This window comes from Orcinus orca, chromosome 8 (genome assembly GCF_937001465.1).
Source record: "Orcinus orca chromosome 8, mOrcOrc1.1, whole genome shotgun sequence".
Classification (NCBI taxonomy): domain Eukaryota; kingdom Metazoa; phylum Chordata; class Mammalia; order Artiodactyla; family Delphinidae; genus Orcinus; species Orcinus orca.
In genome coordinates, this window is record NC_064566.1 from 54,763,889 (window position 1) to 54,781,602 (window position 17,714).

At 40.3% G+C, this 17,714-nt stretch overlaps 1 protein-coding gene across 1 annotated transcript in view; it reads right to left on the minus strand.

Annotated features, from left to right (window-relative positions):
- PAK1 (p21 (RAC1) activated kinase 1) overlaps window positions 1–17,714 on the minus strand; it is a 197,457-nt gene that overhangs the window by 178,546 nt on the left and 1,197 nt on the right. The gene's annotated exons all lie outside the window — the stretch shown is intronic.

The following is a 17,714-nucleotide window of genomic DNA, read 5'->3' on the forward strand; positions in this document are numbered from 1 at the left end:
GAGCAGAGAGGGATGTCTGAGTGGGGAGTAATTTTATAAGTGATCAGTTCCTATGGATAACAAATGAACATCTATATATCTAATTATAGTGCACAGGACCAAAAGAGTGCTATGGAAATTCAAAAAAGCTTAATAAATATTTGTTGAATGAGTGGATAAATTATTTTATTCAATAATTCAACAAGCATTTATTGAGAGCCTAGTACATGCCAGACACTGTTCAAGATACTGAGTATACAGCAAGGAACAAAACAAAGTACTACCTGTCTTAGTCCATTTGGGCTGCTATAACAGAATACCATAGACTAGGTGGCTTACAAACAAAAAAATTTACTTCTCACAGTTCTGGAGGCTAAGAAGTTCAAAATCAAAGCACCAGAAGATTCAGTGTCTGGTGAGAACCCTTTTCCTGGTTCATAGATAGCCATTTTCTCTCTCACATAGCAGAAGGGGAGAGGGAGCTCTCTGGGTCTACTTTATAAGGACACTAATCCTATTCATGAGGGCTCCACCCTCATGACCTAATCACCTCTCAAAGGCCCCACCACCAAATATTACGACTTTGGGCATTTGGATTTAACATATGAATTTGGGGGAGGGCTTCCCTGGTGGCGCAGTGGTTGAGAGTCCGCCTGCCGATGCAGGGGACACGGTTTTGTGCCCCGGTCCAGGGAGATCCCACATGCCGCGGAGCAGCGAGGCCCATGAGCCATGGCCGCTGAGCCTGAACATCCGGAGCCTGTGCTCCGCAACAGGAGAGGCCACAACAGTGAGAGGGCCGCATACCGCAAAAAGAAAAAAAAAAAAGAATTTGGGGGAGACATAAACATTTAGTCTATAGCATACCATCAAGGAATTTATAGTCATGAATGGGTGGATGAGGGCTGCAAGCCTACATGGAAGAAATGGCAGCCCAGTTGGATCTTGAAGAATGAAGAGCTTTAATAGCATAGAGGAAAAAGGAATTCCAGGCTGAGGGAACAAAGTGATATAACATATGAAAGTGTAGTAAACTCAGTCTTTTTAGGGATGGATTAGGGTCAAGAGAGATGAGGCTGAAGAAGTAGGTGGGGTCAAAGTGTAATGTTCCCTGAATAACAAACCAATTTACATGTTATCCTACCAGCAGTGGGGATACACTGATGGCTTTTGAGAAAAACAGTAACAGGATCAGAAAAATTACTCCAGGCAGAATAATGGATGAATAAGAGGGCAGAAAGACTGGTGGCCAGCACTATGGAGAACAGTATGGAGGTTCCTCAAAAAACTAAAAATAGGGCTTTCCTGGTGGCACAGTGGTTGGGAGTCCGCCTGCCGATGCAGGGGACGCCGGTTTGTGCCCCGGTCCGGGAGGATCCCACATGCTGTGGAGCGGCTGGGCTCGTGGGCCATGGCCGCTGGGCCTGCGCATCCGGAGCCTGTGCTCCGCGGCGGGGGAGGCCACAGCAGTGAGAGGCCCGCGTACCGCAAAAAAAAAAACAAACTAAAAATAGAGTTGCCATATGATCCAGCAATCCCACACCTGGGCATATATCCAGACAAAACTATAATCGAAAAGATACATGTACCCCTATGTTCACAGCAGCACTATTTCCAAGAGCCAAGACATGGAAACGACCTAAATGTCCATCGACAGATGAATGGATAAAGAAGATGTGGAATATATATACACAATGAAATATTACTGAGCCGTAAAAAGAATGAAATAATGCCAGTTGCAGCAAAATGGATGGACCTAGAGATTATCATACTAAGTGAAGTAAGTCAGAAAGAGAAAGACACATACCATATGATATCACTTTATGTGGAATCTAAAATATAACACAAATGAACTTATCTATGAAACAGAAACAGACTCATAGATATAGAGAACAGACTTGTGGTTGCCAAGGGAGAGAAGGGGTTGGGGGACGGATGGATTGGGAGTTTGGGATTAGCAGATGCAAACTGTGATATACGGGATGGATAAACAACAATGTCCTACTATATAGCACAGGGAACTATATTCAGTATCCTGTGATAAACCATAATGGAAAAGAATATGAAAATGATTATGTATATATATGTGTATAACCGAGTCACTTTGCTGTACAGCAGAAATTAATACCACATTGTAAATCAACTATAAAATTTTTAAAAATGAAAAAACAAAACAAAACAAAAAGACTGGTGGCCAGGACACTAGTTAAGAGGTAATTTAAAAAGCTAGAGACAAGATAATTATGGTCTAAACCAGAGCACAGAGGATAGAAAGATAAAAACAAACTTGGAAATAACTTCAGAGATAAAACTGACAAGGCTTGATAATTCTTGATAATGTGAACTCGTTCATTCAGCAAATATTTACAACACTCACTGTGGTCCTGGCACTGTACTAGGTGATGGGGTACAAAGGTGAACAAAAGAGATGATCTTTGACTCCATGGAGCTGAAAGGCTAGACATATAACAAACAGACAGGTACAGAATTACAGGTCATTATAAAAGCCATTACAGAAAATAACAAATACTGTAAGATGAAAATAGAGGGGATCTTCTTTAGATCAGATGGGTCCTGGCTTCCAGTAGATACCCAATATTTAGAAAGAAGAATATACTCAATTTTCTTAAAGAAGAAAAAGAGGGAGGCAGAGAAAAGCTAGACTTGTGAAGAAGCCAGAAATGGAGAAAAGCATACCAGGGGAGAAGAACACGTGTGAAGGCCCTGAGGCAAGAAAGACTTTCTCAAACTTTGTGGGGGCTGGGGGGGGGGGGAGAGGAAAAACAGTGCCAATCACTCTGAAACACAGCCACTGAGGTGGAGAGTGGCACAAGATGAAGTTAGAGAAACAAAAAACAAGGTCAGGTCACTCAAAAACTTAAAATCACATTTAAGATTTTATATTTGGGAATTCCCTGGCAGTCCAGTGGTTAAGACTCATCGCTTTCACTGCCATGGGTCCGGGTTCGATCTCTGGTTGTGGAACTGAGATGATACGAGCCACGTGGCACAGCCAAAAAAAAAAAAAAAGATTTTATATTTTCTCCTAAATAAAACAAAAAACTTTTACAGGTTTCAAGCAAAGAACTCAGTTAAAAGATAGTCCAAGGTAGGGACTTCCCTGTTCCCTGGTGGTACAGTGGTTAAGAATCCACCTGTCGGGCTTCCCTGGTGGTGCAGTGGTTGAGAGTCCGCCTGCCAATGCAGGGGACACGGGCTCGTGCCCCGATCCAGGAAGATCCCACATGCCGCGGAGCGGCTGGGCCCGTGACCCATGGCCGCCGAGCCTGCGCGTCCGGAGCCTGTGGCAACGGGAAAGGCCACAACAGTGAGAGGCCCGCGTACCGGGAAAAAAAAAAAAAGAATCCACCTGTCGATGCAGGGGACACAGGTTCAATCCCTGGTCCAGGAAGATACCACATGCCTCAGAGCAACTAAGCCCGTGCGCCACAGCTACTGAGCCTGCGCTCTAGAGCCCTTGAGCCACAACTACTGAGCCCGCCTGCTGCAACTACTGAGGTCCACGGGCCTAGAGCCTGTGCTCCTCTACAAGAGAAGCCACCACAATGAGAAGTCCATGCACCGCAACCAAGAGCAGCCCCGGCTCGCCACAACTAGAGAAAGCCCGCACACAGCAACAAAGACCCAGGGTAGCCCAAAATAAGTTAATTAATTAATAAATTTTTTAAAAAAGATAGTCCAAGGTAGAGATGATGGTAGTTTGGATTAGAGAAGTCACAACAGAAATGGAGAGAGGTAGATAGATTCAAGCAATACAAAGGAAGTAAAATTAACAAGATAGGGAGTGGAGTTATCCATATGAAGGACAGGAGAGAAGGGTGTCAGGAGAGAAGGAGGTGTCAGGGATGAACCTTAAATTTCTGGTTTGAGCAACTAGAGAAACAAAGATGCCACTTACTAAGACAGTGATAACTGGGAGAGAACCAGGTTTGTGGAAAAAGACCAAGAACGCAGTTTAGAGTATATAAAGAAGGAGATGTTGTAAGACCTCAGAGTGGAAATATCAAGTAGGCAATTGAATATATGAGTCTAGAGTTAAAGAGAGAGGTTTAGACTAGAGATATCTGGGGAAATACAGAAGTTGAGAGCATATATATAGTATTCAAAGGTAGGACAATGAATGAAATCAAGTAGAAAGAGAGTACAGTGTAAGAGAAGAGGATCTCTCCCTTGAGGAATTCCAACATTTAAAATCAACATTGTAGAAAAGGCAACAAATTAAACTGAGGAATGCTCAGAGGTAGGAGGCAAACAAGGAAAGTGATATCACAGAAGGCAAAGCATATTTTAAAGAGGGAGTAATCAATAAAGGCAAATATACCGAGAGGTCCAGAAAGATAAGAATGAAATGGAAATTCTGTGGCTGCTAACAACACAAAAAGAGAGCCATCCAAGCACTGTGAGCCTCTCAATGAAAGAACACACCAACACCTATAAAGTGGCCATGCAAAAAAGAAAACCTGGATTTGATCAAGCCTCTAGATACTAACTTACAAATAATGTATAACCAAGGAACTTGTTAAATTATAACAGGGAGATGCAAAATCCAGACAGTGAGAAACTTTATAGGACAACTGGTTTCTTCAACAAATAATCTGAAAGGGAGAAAAAAGAGACTGAGAGGAAATTTAGAGATTAAAGGAAACATAAAAGACATGTCAACCAATCTCTCTTTGTAGCCCTTATCTGTTTCAAACTGTTAAAGAAAAAAAAAACAAAGAAAGAAAAGTATGACATTTGCACCACAACTGAACATTTTGATGATATTAAGGGATTATGGGAAGGGGAGTGGTGTATGTGTGGCTGCGGTTTTGGGGTTGTTTGCTTTTTTTCTTTTTCTTTTTTTTAAGTAGATTTGGCACCATAGGGGTCATTATGGGCCTTAGCACAAGCAGTTATGATAAGGTGGGGGGATGGGGGTAGAAGCAGAGTGGAGTAGGCTGCCAAGTAAATGGGAGGTAAGGCATTAGAAGCAGAAGTTGTAAACAGCTATTTAAAGAAGACTAGTTTTGAAGGAAAGCAAAAATAGCACTTAGCTGAAGGCTGACATGGGATCTCAGGACCGCTTTTGTTTGGTGGAGAAGGGGAAAACTGTTTTCCTTTAAATAAAACATTTCAATGCTGCTTATGATAACCCAGTAGAAAGCAAAATGTCATGACGTAGTGAAGTGAGGTTTCTAAGACAGGACCACAGGAAAGAATCTAAAAGTATATGAAGGATCAGGCCTTTCCTTGAAAGAGAATCATTTCCTTCATTGTAAAAAAAGGAGCGAAGGCAAAAATGGGTACAATCCAAGTAGATTCTCAGATTCAGAAGTAGGAATATAAAGCTTCTGTTTTATTTGTGATAAATGAGACAAAGTGAGGGGTAGTAGAGAAGTGAAAGCACAAAAGAGAAAGTGGGGCTTCCCTGATGGCACAGTGGTTGAGAGTCCGTCTGCCGATACAGGGGACACAGGTTTGTGCCCCGGTCCGGGAAGATCCCACATGCCGCGGAGCAGCTGGGCCCGTGAGCCATGGCCGCTGAGCCTGCGCGTCCGGAGCCTTTGCTCCGCAACGGGAGAGGCCACAACAGTGAGAGGCCCACGTACTGCAAAAAAAAAAAAAAAGAGAGAGAAAGTGACAGGTGGAGACTGAGGGGAGAATTGAAGATAACCCTGAAGGAAAGCAGCTATTTCCAGAGCTAGAAAATACAGGGGGGAAAAAAATAGGCTTTTGGAAATGGGAAATAAGTCAGTTGAACAGACCAACTCCTGAAGAAATCATTAAAAGAAAGGCTGTGGTGGTATTCTCAGTTTGCAAATATTAAATCCTGTCAAGAGCCTATTAGGTCTTCATATCACTTGATCCAGTAATTCCACCTATGGGAATTTATTCTAAAGAAATAAACTCTGAAAGTAAAAAGCTATATGTAGTGTTACAGATAAAATTACAGTATAATTTATTACAGGGGAAAAAACCTAAATGATTGTGATGGTTAGTTTTATGTCAACTTGGCTAGGCTATAGTACCCAGTAGTTCAATTAAACACTAAACTAGGTGCTGCTGTGAAGGTATTTTATAGATACAGTAAACATCTACATTCAGTTGACTTTAAACAAGGGAGATTATCCTTCATAATCTGCATAGGCTTCACCCAATCAGTTGAAAGACCTCAAGAGCAAAACTGAGGTTTCCCTGCTAAAGAATTCTATGGTTCTGTTTCTCTGGTAGAACACTGACTGATACAATGGTATTAGGCAAATTATGGAATAACATCTTAAATTTTATAATGAACACTACACAGTAACATGAGGGAAATGTTTATAAGTCAAGAAAAAAAGGCAAACAAATGTAGGTCTACATTGTGATTATAATTATGTAAATAGGTATGTTTACATACAAGAAAAAAGGAAACGAGTTTATTCATTTGACTGATGGAATTGTGCCTGAATTTTAAATTTATTAACAGTATTACAAAATAGTTTGTTAAACAGAGCTCTGTTATTTTTAATGGAATAAAGTTAGTAACATTGTACGTGTTAAGCCTTATTAGAATTGTGGCCCTATAAAGAAATTGGTACTAACCTAAAAGAACTCTGCCAATTTTGAAATGTTGCCTGGGAGAGTACTAAAAAACAATTTTTTAAGGAAACTTCTGGAAAGCAAATATGCCTAAAAGGGCTTTAATCCAATGCCATTTTTCAGTAACATTTAATTCTTCAACTCAAATAAAATGAAGAAAGACCCAGAATGGCAAAGTAGCTGGCGATCAGCTTAAGAATTTTCCACATCCTTAGCTAGCACCAGGGCATGCATTCAACTTTGACTCAGGTCAGAGATATTTGTACTGGGCACCTAAATATTTAACACAGTGAGGTTTCTTCTCTCCTGGCCTCTCCCAACACCAGACAATGGAAAGGATTCTTCTATGTTTGCTAAACTTGAGTGAAGAAGTCATATGGACCTCAGTTTGAATGCTGGCTCCACTTTCAAATTCATTCAATCAAAAAACATTTATGGCGCTTCCCTGGTGGTGCAGTGGTTGAGAATCCACCTGCCAATGCAGGGGACACAGGTTCGAGCCCAGGCCCGGGAGGATCCCACATGCCGTGGAGTGGCTGGCCTGTGCGCCACAACTACTGAGCCCGCGCGCCTAGAGCCCGTGCTTCTCAACGAGAAGCCACCGCAATGAGAAGCCCACGCACCACCACGAGAGTGGCCCCCACCCGCTGCAGCTAGAGAAAGCCCACACGCAGCAACGAAGACCCAACACAGCCAAAAATAAAAATAAATAAAATAAATAAATTTATTTTAAAAAATGTAAAAAAGGTCTTCCCTGGTGGTGCAGTGGTTGAGAGTCCGCCGGCCGACGCAGGGGACGCGGGTTCATGCCCTGGTCCGGGAAGATCCCACATGCCGCAGAGCGGCTGGGCCCGTGAGCCATGGCCGCTGAGCCTGCGCGTCCGGAGCCTGTACTCCGCAACGGCAGAGGCCACAACAGTGAGAGGCCCACGTACCGCAAAAAAAAAAAAAAAAAAGTAAAAAAAAAAAAAACATTTATGGAGTAGCTACTATATGCTAGGAACTGTAACTACAACAGGGAGCAAAAAAAAAGATACTTTTTATTTTAAGGAAAGGGGTACTATGTTAAAATTCTTTCTCTTTAAGGTGTCATGCCTTAAAGAAAAATGATTCTCTGGAGCATAGGGTCTAGTAGGGCAGACAGACATTAATCAAATAATGCCATAGAGTAGTGGGTAAGAGTATGAATGCTAAAGTGTTTAAGGGTGAAGTGTACTGATGTCTGCAACTTTTTTTGAAATGCTTCAAAATAAGATGGATTGATGAATAGATTAAGGGATGGATATTCAATAAAGCAAATATAGTAAAATATTATAGAACCTAAATGAGTATATGAGTGCTCACTAAACATACTCCCATCACAATATTTTATTATAAAGAATTTTTAAACATACAAAATAGTTGAAAGAAGTGTATTGCTTCAAGAGGAGTCAGCCTAAAGAAGGGATTTTTCTTTTTTAATAAAAAATTCAGACTTCCCTGGTGGTCCAGTGGTTAAGACTCTGCATTTCCAATGCAGGGGGTGTGGGTTTGATCCCTGGTTGGGGAACTAAGATCCCACGTGCCAAAGAAATTTTAAAAAAAGAAAAAAGTTGAATAAAAAATTCAATCTTTGACGAAGAGTTCTACTTAGATACTATGGATATCCAGAGGCAATCTCAAAACCACTTAAAAACTTTGATTAGTCAATTTAATCAATTTACTCATCAATATTTATTTGTTTGTTTGTTTTAGCTGACAATGATAGAGAACATTCTACACTCAAGACACTATGCTGAAAGTGCTGGTTCATCTCCTCATTCTAGCACCAAGGGGTGGGGGGTGGTTTGGGCAGTCACTATTTGTCTCTGTCTGTAAAATCTGATTTATTCATCCCTTCTCAGTCTCTCAGGATTAACTAGGATACTGCACAGGGTAGCATCTTGAAAGGTCTCTTCCTACCACACCAGCTTCATCTCATACCAGTCACTCTTGCTCCCTACAGCACATCAACCATAATGTCCTGTGTTTAGTTCCTCCATGTTGAGCTAAACCAGTGTTATCCAATAGAAATATAATGCAAGCCACTAACACAAGCTACATAGGTAATCTTAAATTTTCTGGTAGCTATATTTTAAAAGTTAAAAAAGAAAAGCAAGTTAAATTAATTTGAAAAAATATTTAACCCAATTTATCCAAATATTAACATTTCAATATATTACCAATATAAAAAGTTAATTACTTTAAATTCTTTTTTTCAGTACTAAGCATGAAATCTGGTATGTATTTTACACTTACAGCACATCAGTATATGAACCAGCAACATTTCAACTGCTCAGTAACCCCACTGGCTAGTAGCTACCACACTGAACATCATAGTTCTAAACTTTTACCTACTTTCAGGGCCTTTGTGCACTTAAAATGTTCCCTCTGCCTGCAATGCTCTACACGCCATTCTACTTATCTTGCATATCTTATTTTAAAAGTATCATTTCCTCAATGAGGCCTTCCTCTTAGCACTCCAAAATTCTCTACCCTACTCCTTTATCTTCTGTAGGATTTATCAAAACCTGCAACTACTTATTTGCACATTTAATGCTTTTCTCTTTATTCCCCTCTGGAGTATAAGATTTATAAGAGCAAGGACAAGGACCATTTCTGTATTGCTTATGACTGTACTCCTAGTACTAAGCACATGCCTGGCACGTAGGAAGCGATCAACAAATATCTGTAGACTAATTAAGGGATAGATAAATAGAAGCACTGTAGAGATGCATTTGGTTTGTATGCATGTGGAGGTGTATATGTTTTGTCCCTACTCTACCAACCCACACATAAGGATGTTCTCAGCAGCCATTCGCAAGTGGCCTGGGGCCTTAACAAAGTAGTCAGCTTCAGACAACTCTCTGGCAACTGGCAATGGATAGAAACAACATGATTTTTGGAAAAAGAATGAACTGCAAATAGCTTTTAACATTCTCCAAGGAACCAGGATTTTTTTTTTAAGTCAAGGGAAAATGAAGGAAGTGCCACTGGTCAAGGCAGCACCCAAATGTTCAGGAGCCAACACCAGATTTGGAGACAGATGATATAGATTAAAGATTCCAATTTGCAAACTCCCAGCTCTGTTATCATGGACAAGCCACTTAACTTCTTTCCATCTGTAAAAATATGATGCATTAAGGACAGAATTAAATGAGACTGTATACGAAAGTGTTTCGAAAAAAATATATAGCCTAAATATATATTGTCTCTAGGCTGCTTAGGAAACGTGGACTTACAAAAGTGTATCATAATGAATTTTTCCCCTTTGCTCATCTAGTTTCTTGTTTTAAGTTACTTTGCAGATTACATATAGATAACTTCTTGAACTGACCAAGCAAAATGTACCCGGACACCAAACAAAAATATCAGACTCTGGACCGGCCAGGTAATTCCAGATGGGAAAATAATCTTAGAAAGAAGAAAATGTTATAAAATAGTAATTCTTCAACAGGTGATTGGGGAACTAAGAGTCCTTCCAACTATACCAAGTCCCTCTCTATCCATGCCCCAACCTGGAAATTTAAATTTTACTCCTCTAGCCCACTGAGAATTGTTTCCATAGTGAAATACTGTTACTGATAGACTATGGGGATCATGGACTATTTTACTATGGAGTAAGGGTGAGGGCAGGGGAGAGAAGAAGATAAAAATATTTTTTAAATAAATAAAAAAATTTAAAAAGACTGTCATAAAATATCTGAACTAAGAAGCTGACATCAAATTTAATACATCTAACAGGAGAAGCCACCGCAATGAGAGGCCCGCGCACCACAACGAAGAATGGCACCCGCTCACCACAACTAGAGAAAGCACATGCACAGCAACAAAGACCCAACACAGCCAAAAATAAATAAATAAGTAAATAAATTTATTTTTTAAAATAAATTTAAAACATCTATGTGACAGCTAAGGAAAACGGAGGCTCAGGGTGGTTAAGTGACTTGCCGTAGTTACACAGTAATAATCATAAAAATGTCTTCAAATCCCAACTTGATCTCTCTGCTTCTAAATTTTCTAATCTGTAAAATGAGTATAAAACAGTATCTCTCTTATAGGATTATTCTGAGGAATAAATGAAAAACCAAGTGTAAAGTACTTGGCACTGTGAAAGTCCCCAGTAAAAGGTCAGTTGTAATGAGGCTGAGGGTGCTGATTTGTTCCTGATGTCATTGATCCCCAACATACAATGAGGCTGGGGGGAGAAGGTGGCTGGGAAACAGGGACATCACTATCCCAAACTCATTTTTTAAGAAGATTAAAAGGGTATAGATGAAATGCTATAATACTTACTGTTGGCTATCTTTCTACAATAAAACTCTGATAGATTTGTTGTTGTCCTTGTTTTACCTTTTATTCTTCTGTATTCTCCATATTTTCTACAAGAATCACATATTACTTTCATAATAAAAGAAACATAAATGTATTTTAAAAACAAACAAGGGGGTCTTCCCTGGTGGCACAGTGGTTGAGAGTCCGCCTGTCGATGCAGGGGACGCGGGTTCGTGCCCCGGTCTGGGAGGATCCCACATGCCGCAGAGCGGCTGAGCCCGTGAACCATGGCCGCTGAGCCTGCGCGTCCGGAGCCTGTGCTCCGCAACGGGAGAGGACACAACAGTGAGAGGCCCGCGTACCGCAAAAACAAACAAGGGGGTTTGAGTAGACATTCAAATTGGAAGAGTAACTATCTGATGCTATTTTAGCTTGCTGGACCCTGGTTACCAACTCCTGGGAAAAAAATCTATTTAAATGATTAAGGAAAATCCAAGAAAATGCCCACAGAATCTTAGAGCTAAAAGCACTTTTATAGATCACTTAGTCCAAACTCCCAACTAATAGCCAACATGAGTCAAGCACTTTAAAGCTTATGAATTGCTATGCATTTATCTATGGAGCTCACCTGATCCTCACAACACCAGAAAAGTATAAGAGAGCTACAGTGTATTGGAAGAAGCACAAGCTCAAGAGTCAGAAGGACTGGTCCTCAAACCATAGCTGTGCTGTACAGCCTCAGGCAATTCAATTAACCTCTGTTTTCACTTCTATAAAATGGACATAAAATAATTCCTGTCTTAGCTAACCCAGGGAGTTGCTGAAAGAATAAAGTGAGATGACATTAGTGAAAGTACTTTGTACACTATCCAAAAGGCCATTCATCATCTGAGCCTTGCTTTCCTGTCTGCTCTTACCACTCCCCACCTTGCACCCCATCCTCTAAGTGTACTAAACTACTCAGAGTTCCCCAAACATGCTCTCAAGCCTTCTAGCCCTTATACCTCTCTCTTTCAGAAAGGTCCTCCTTCTCCCTTCTCTTTCTACCTCTCCCCCACTGTCTTGGTTAACCCCTGCTTATCTCTCAAAATCCAACTTAGGTGTCACTTCCATTGAGAAGGCTTGCCAGACCACCCCTATTTCAGGTGAAGTAGATGCCTTTCCTCTGTCTTCACATAGCACCAGTATATATATCCATGTGTCATTTTTTTTCTCAATATAGTACAGTTGTCTACAGACATGTTTGTTTCTCAAATATAAACTTAAAGGTAGGGACAAGGTATCATCTATCTGTTTCTTCACAGCCCGTGACAATGCCTGAGGCTTAATATGTGTTTAGCAAATAAAGGGACTTTAGATGACAATTAAAACAGTTTTCATATAATAAGTACCAAAGACATTTATGCAAAATATTATAAGGCAGTACTTTTCAAACTTGGCTGCATAACAGAATCATCTATAACTTTTCAAGAATAGATTCCAAGAGATTTTGATTAAGTAGACCTGAGATAGAGTCCAGGCAACTGTATTTTTTTTCACATCTTCACAAGTAGTTCAAACCCACAGCCAAAATTAAAAACCACTGCTATACAGAATTGCAGTCATAAAATTACAACAATTGTACCTAACATCTATATAACTTAACATCTTACAATTCATTTTCACTTGTTATTCATTTAATCTTCACAACACCCCTGTGAGTTAGGTATTATTTTTATTTTCCAAACGAAGAAACAGAGATTTAAATAAGTGTCCAAGTAGGTCTTTGCCTAACTTCAAATTTACTGCTCTTCCTTCTACATCTCTCTCCTTCCCAAGAAAAATGATAAATAATATTGCCATAATATACAAAGTACTATGAGGCAAGGATTCAAATGAGAAAGCCATCAATCCCTTTGTGCAAATCAGGGAAAGAGAGAATAAGGAAAGCTAGGCCTTCAAGATATAGGCAGGCAGATGAGGGTGGAGGCCACACATATACTGTCACTGTCATTTATCACCCCAAAAGATTCAAAAGGCAGATTCTATAAAGGAGAAAAATGTCCTTGCAGCCTCAGTTAGTACTTACACAGTCTGAAAGGGAAAGGGACACTGGAGAGAACTGGAAGTAGAAAAGTGGAAGAAGAAAGCCCTATAAACAAGAATGAATTTCCCAAGGCTGCATGCAAATTACCACACCCCGACTCCATGAATAAGAGCCAAAACATAATGGACTTTTTATAATTAAGACTTAGGTAAATTTTAGAGAATTAATCAATACCAAACAAAATCATATTTATGAGGGATCAATGAACCTCTGGTTCTTCCTTGACTTGTTACTACACTATTCCTAAAGAGGGGATAATCTGGAGGATCCTGGCACATAGAAGATTTCTCCCATCTCAAAGACTAGATGGGAGAGTGGAGGAAGTTATTTAGGAGAGATAAAGCTTAACACTAAAGCAGAAAAATGTATTACATTATGTTAATAAATCTACATTGGCAAAGGAAAAATGAATATTCAGGCACAGGTGACTCGGAACATGGATAAAGTCTGATCTCCCAACTTCAGTAAAGAAGTGTTATCCTATAAGTCTGCAATATCATGACCATCTGGCAGAGTTTTATCAGCAGTTATTTTTGGGGGGCTCAAACTATGGACTTCAGTTGGGATTTCTTAGTGAGAAGAGGTTAGAGAGATTAGAAAGCAATCTAAAAGGACATTTCTAGTGCCCCAAAGTTTAGCCTGATAGGGTTTAAAAGGCAATATGATATAGTGGCAAAAATAAAATACATTTAGATTCAAAAAGTGTAGTTTTAAACCAATATTTATTCATTTGCTAATGATGCGCCTTTGCGCAAGCCAATGGAAATTTCTATTTCACATGGCTGTTGTGAAGACTGAACAAAACGCACCAAGGAGGGGCTTCGCTGGTGGCGCAGTGGTTGAGAGTCCGCCTGCCGATGCAGGGGACACGGGTTCGTGCCCCGGTCCAGGAAGATCCCACATGCCGCAGAGCGGCTGGGCCTGTGAGCCATGGCTGCTGAGCCTGCGCATCCGGAGCCTGCGCTCCGCAACGGGACAGGCCGCAACAGTGAGAGGCTCGCGTACCACACACAAAAAAAATGCACCAGGGAAAGGTGCTATTCTTTTTCCTAATGAATGATAAATGTAAATCCATGTAAGTCTTTCTTCACCAGTCTTTCTATGCACAAAAAAAGAGAGGAGGCTAAATGAAGAAAGATTTTAACTCTCACAGCAGTACACTTACAAAACATTCCTACACCCACCATACAGAAAAGTTAAAGCAGCTGGGGTGATGAACATGCCACATAACTGCTGGTATCAGATGGATACAGACTGGAACTGAGGTTTGCCACTTACTTAACAAAAGCTTAAACAAGTTCCCTTTGCCAGTCTGAGTTTCAACCTCCTTATCCATGATATAGAGATACTAGCAATCTTCTTACGTGCTTATTTTGAAGATTGGAAAAAATATCTCCCATAGTATCTGGTACATAACAGTTGTTCAATAATGTAAGCGGCTGTTAATAAGTTTACCACCACCTAACAACCAGCTAACAAATTATACTTTTCAAAAGCTTCTTTACATTCAATGTTTTTTCAGTTGCTTCATAGCTGTAAGCTAGTCATAGCAACTGTTACTAACCCTATTTTACAGTTAGGACAAAAGGCACAAAGATAAAATTACTTCCATAAGGTCATGCAGTAATATAGAGACTAAATTAAGGTCTCCTGACTTTCTCTGTGTTTTATTACCCACCCCACCCCAAATTATAACATTAGTCCTTAGGAATTAAAATGAAACAGCATATTCTTTTTGATAAACTTAAACTTCTCTCTTTACTATTTAGAAAAAAAAGTTTTTTCCCTACTTTCTAGTCATGATTTAGAAAGATAAAAAGGGGGGAAAGGAAAATTCATTAACAACAGAATTGAGAATTATCTCAAATTAGCAACTGCTGATTCTACCTTGATTTTTGTTTTAGTTTTCCCCAATAAAGCCAACAACCTCTTAATTAAAAGATTTTAAAGTCTGCTTATCAAAATGATGCTTGTTTGATAAACGATTCCAAAACTGAGAAAAAAAATTAGAAAGCTTTGTCCCATCTTTATGAGTATGCATCACTTTATCCCTCTATTTAATTTCTTCATTTCCACACTTATCACATCATGTTTTAGTATCTTTAACTCCTTAAGGACTTGAACCACATCCTATGGATATCTGAACATCCTGTCCAAGCATGGGACCTGGCATATGGTAGAGAAGGACTCAACAAGTGTTTACAAATAAATGAATCAACAAATGAAGCCAATCTCCCAGAGGGAAGTTAGGAAAGGAGAAAACTGGATATGGTATCTTAGGGCAGAAAGTGAAAGAAACAAAACATTTTAAGAGCTTCACAAGGAAGAGAAACCCTTGTGTGGAGTCAAACAGGCCCTTGTATGGCTTTAAGCATCACTAGAGAAAGACAAAAACCACAGGAGATCAGGAAGAGATAGTTTCAAGTTAAAAGGTTCAAAATTAGGGTGCTTATTTAAACTTGCAAAACCACTTGCAAGTTCCCAAGAAACAATCCTGACCTAAGATATTTTAAGTGCCATTTTAAGGTCCTGGCTGAAAGAAAAAAAAAAATCCTCCAGGCTTCGGTGGAGAAAGACAGATGTAAAAGGGAAGAAAAGCTCAATCTAAAATAAATCCCCCAAAATGTTAGAATCCACTTGGCTTTGCATATTGGAGTGTGGTTCCTCTTCCTACTGAGAACTATTCTTGAATAAACCCCCAACGTAGCAGCTGGCAATAAATGGGATTAAATCATCTTTATATTATTCATTCAACAAATATTTGAGTGCCTGCTATATACAGTCACTATTCTAGGCCTTGGGATTAAAGCAGTAAATAAAACAAAATTCTCTGCTTTCAGGAAGCTTTCAATCAAGTGGCAAAAACAGATGATATGGAATGGAATGGAGTATAATAGGATAGGATGGAATGGAATGGAACAGAATGGAATAGATGGAATGGAATGTCAGGCAGTTTGTACCCTGGAAGAAAAAGGAGGGAGCGGGGAGGAGGGGAGGTGGCAAGGAGCTGGTCTTACCAAAAGCAGATCTTTTAACCCAGTGATTCTCAAACTTTAGCAAGTGTCAGAATCACCTGGAGGACGTGTTAAAGCAAATATTTGGAGTCCCCAACCCTAGAGTTTTTCATTTGTAGGTCTGGAATGGGACAAACAACTTGCAATTCTAACAAATTTCCAGATTGTATTGATGCTGCTGGTGCAGAGACCACACTTGGAGCTAATTATTCTAACCCAAAGAATTAGGTAACCTCTAACTCATGGGTCTTGACTTGCTTCTTTATTCATACATTCATTTCAAACACTTATTCACTGCCAGAAGCTTTGCTAGGCACTAGGACTAAACAGATCCTGCCCTCAAGAAATTCACAGGTTCATGGAAAAGACAGGCACAAACTCAAATATTTGCAATAGAGGGCTATAGAGACCTCTAAGAGTGGTCTGTACGTGAGCCAGAGGGTGGAAGAGCAACTCATTCTATGGAGGTAATAGGAGGAGAAACTAAGGGACTGCTTCCCAGAGGTCCAACAAGCACTTCTCCACAGGCAGGTACAGGGTGGCATTCCAGGCAGAAAGAACAGCACATGCAAAAGCAGAGATGAGAAGAGAGTGGCAAGGGAGTTATAGAAAGTGAGGCTGCAAAGGCTGGCAGTATTCTAATCTCCGAGAGCTTCTTACTCATGTCAAAGTGTATAAAATTTTGTCTTTAGGCAATGACTAGTCGGGGTGGGGATAAATCACTGGGTTTTGTTTTACAAAGATCTCTCTGGATACACAGTGCCCTCCTTTCAGAAAGCACTCCTTCCTCCAAACCTAGCACAGGGCCTCATAACATGTGCTTAGTAAATGTATACTGAATTGAACTGAACAAGCTCTTTGTCAAGTGCTATTTTATAGATGAGAAGCAGGTCACCACCTTCCCTGAAGGACTCACTTTGGCCAGGACAAGACCTGAAAAACAGGTCCAGCAGCCTCAATTATTGCACACTACTCCCTGTACAACTGGAGTAGAGACTAGGGAAAGCCTTCATTGTTTACGTGTCTACCTCACCCACTAGACTTTGAGCTCTTTGAAGACAGGGAGTGTCTTAATAGATTCTAAATCCCCATAGCCCTAGCAGGAGACCTGAAACACAGCTCTCCAGACTCCAGTAATGTTGGGTAAATGAATGACTGAATAAGCAAATTTACCAGATAGACCCATGAACTAATGTAGGTAAGCTTCAGTGAATGTTTCAGGGTCCATCATTCCAAAACCCTTTCTGAGAAGCAGAGTTTCTAGTTGAGGTGAGGTGGATTTCATATGCACCTGATTTAGGATTTCCCAAATAGGAACAAAAAAATGTTACAAGTGCTGTGGTAGAAATCCTACCAGGCCTCTGAGGGACCCAGTGAGAAAGTTTTGCCTGAGAGGAGTATGGGGGCGGATGCCAGCAAAGACTTCACACTAGGGGTAGTGGGGTGGGGGGATGCTTCAGTAGAGTCTTGAAAACTAAGTCGGTGGTAGACATCTGCCTGCTTCTAGGGCACAGAGCAAACTCCTGGAACTTTAAGACTGGAAGTCACCTGCTCAAGGTCACACAGGAAGTAGATGAAGTCATAAGGTAAGACCAAAGAGGAGGCATCTGTGTACTGTTGACTCCTGTTTTCTCCTGATAAAGTTGAGAGAGAGAACCCAAAGACACAGTAGGCAAAATTAAAGATTTTTCTCAGGAACAGCTCTTAAAGGCTAGACTAGTGGATTCGAATTTTTATTGGTAACCATAGTACTAACC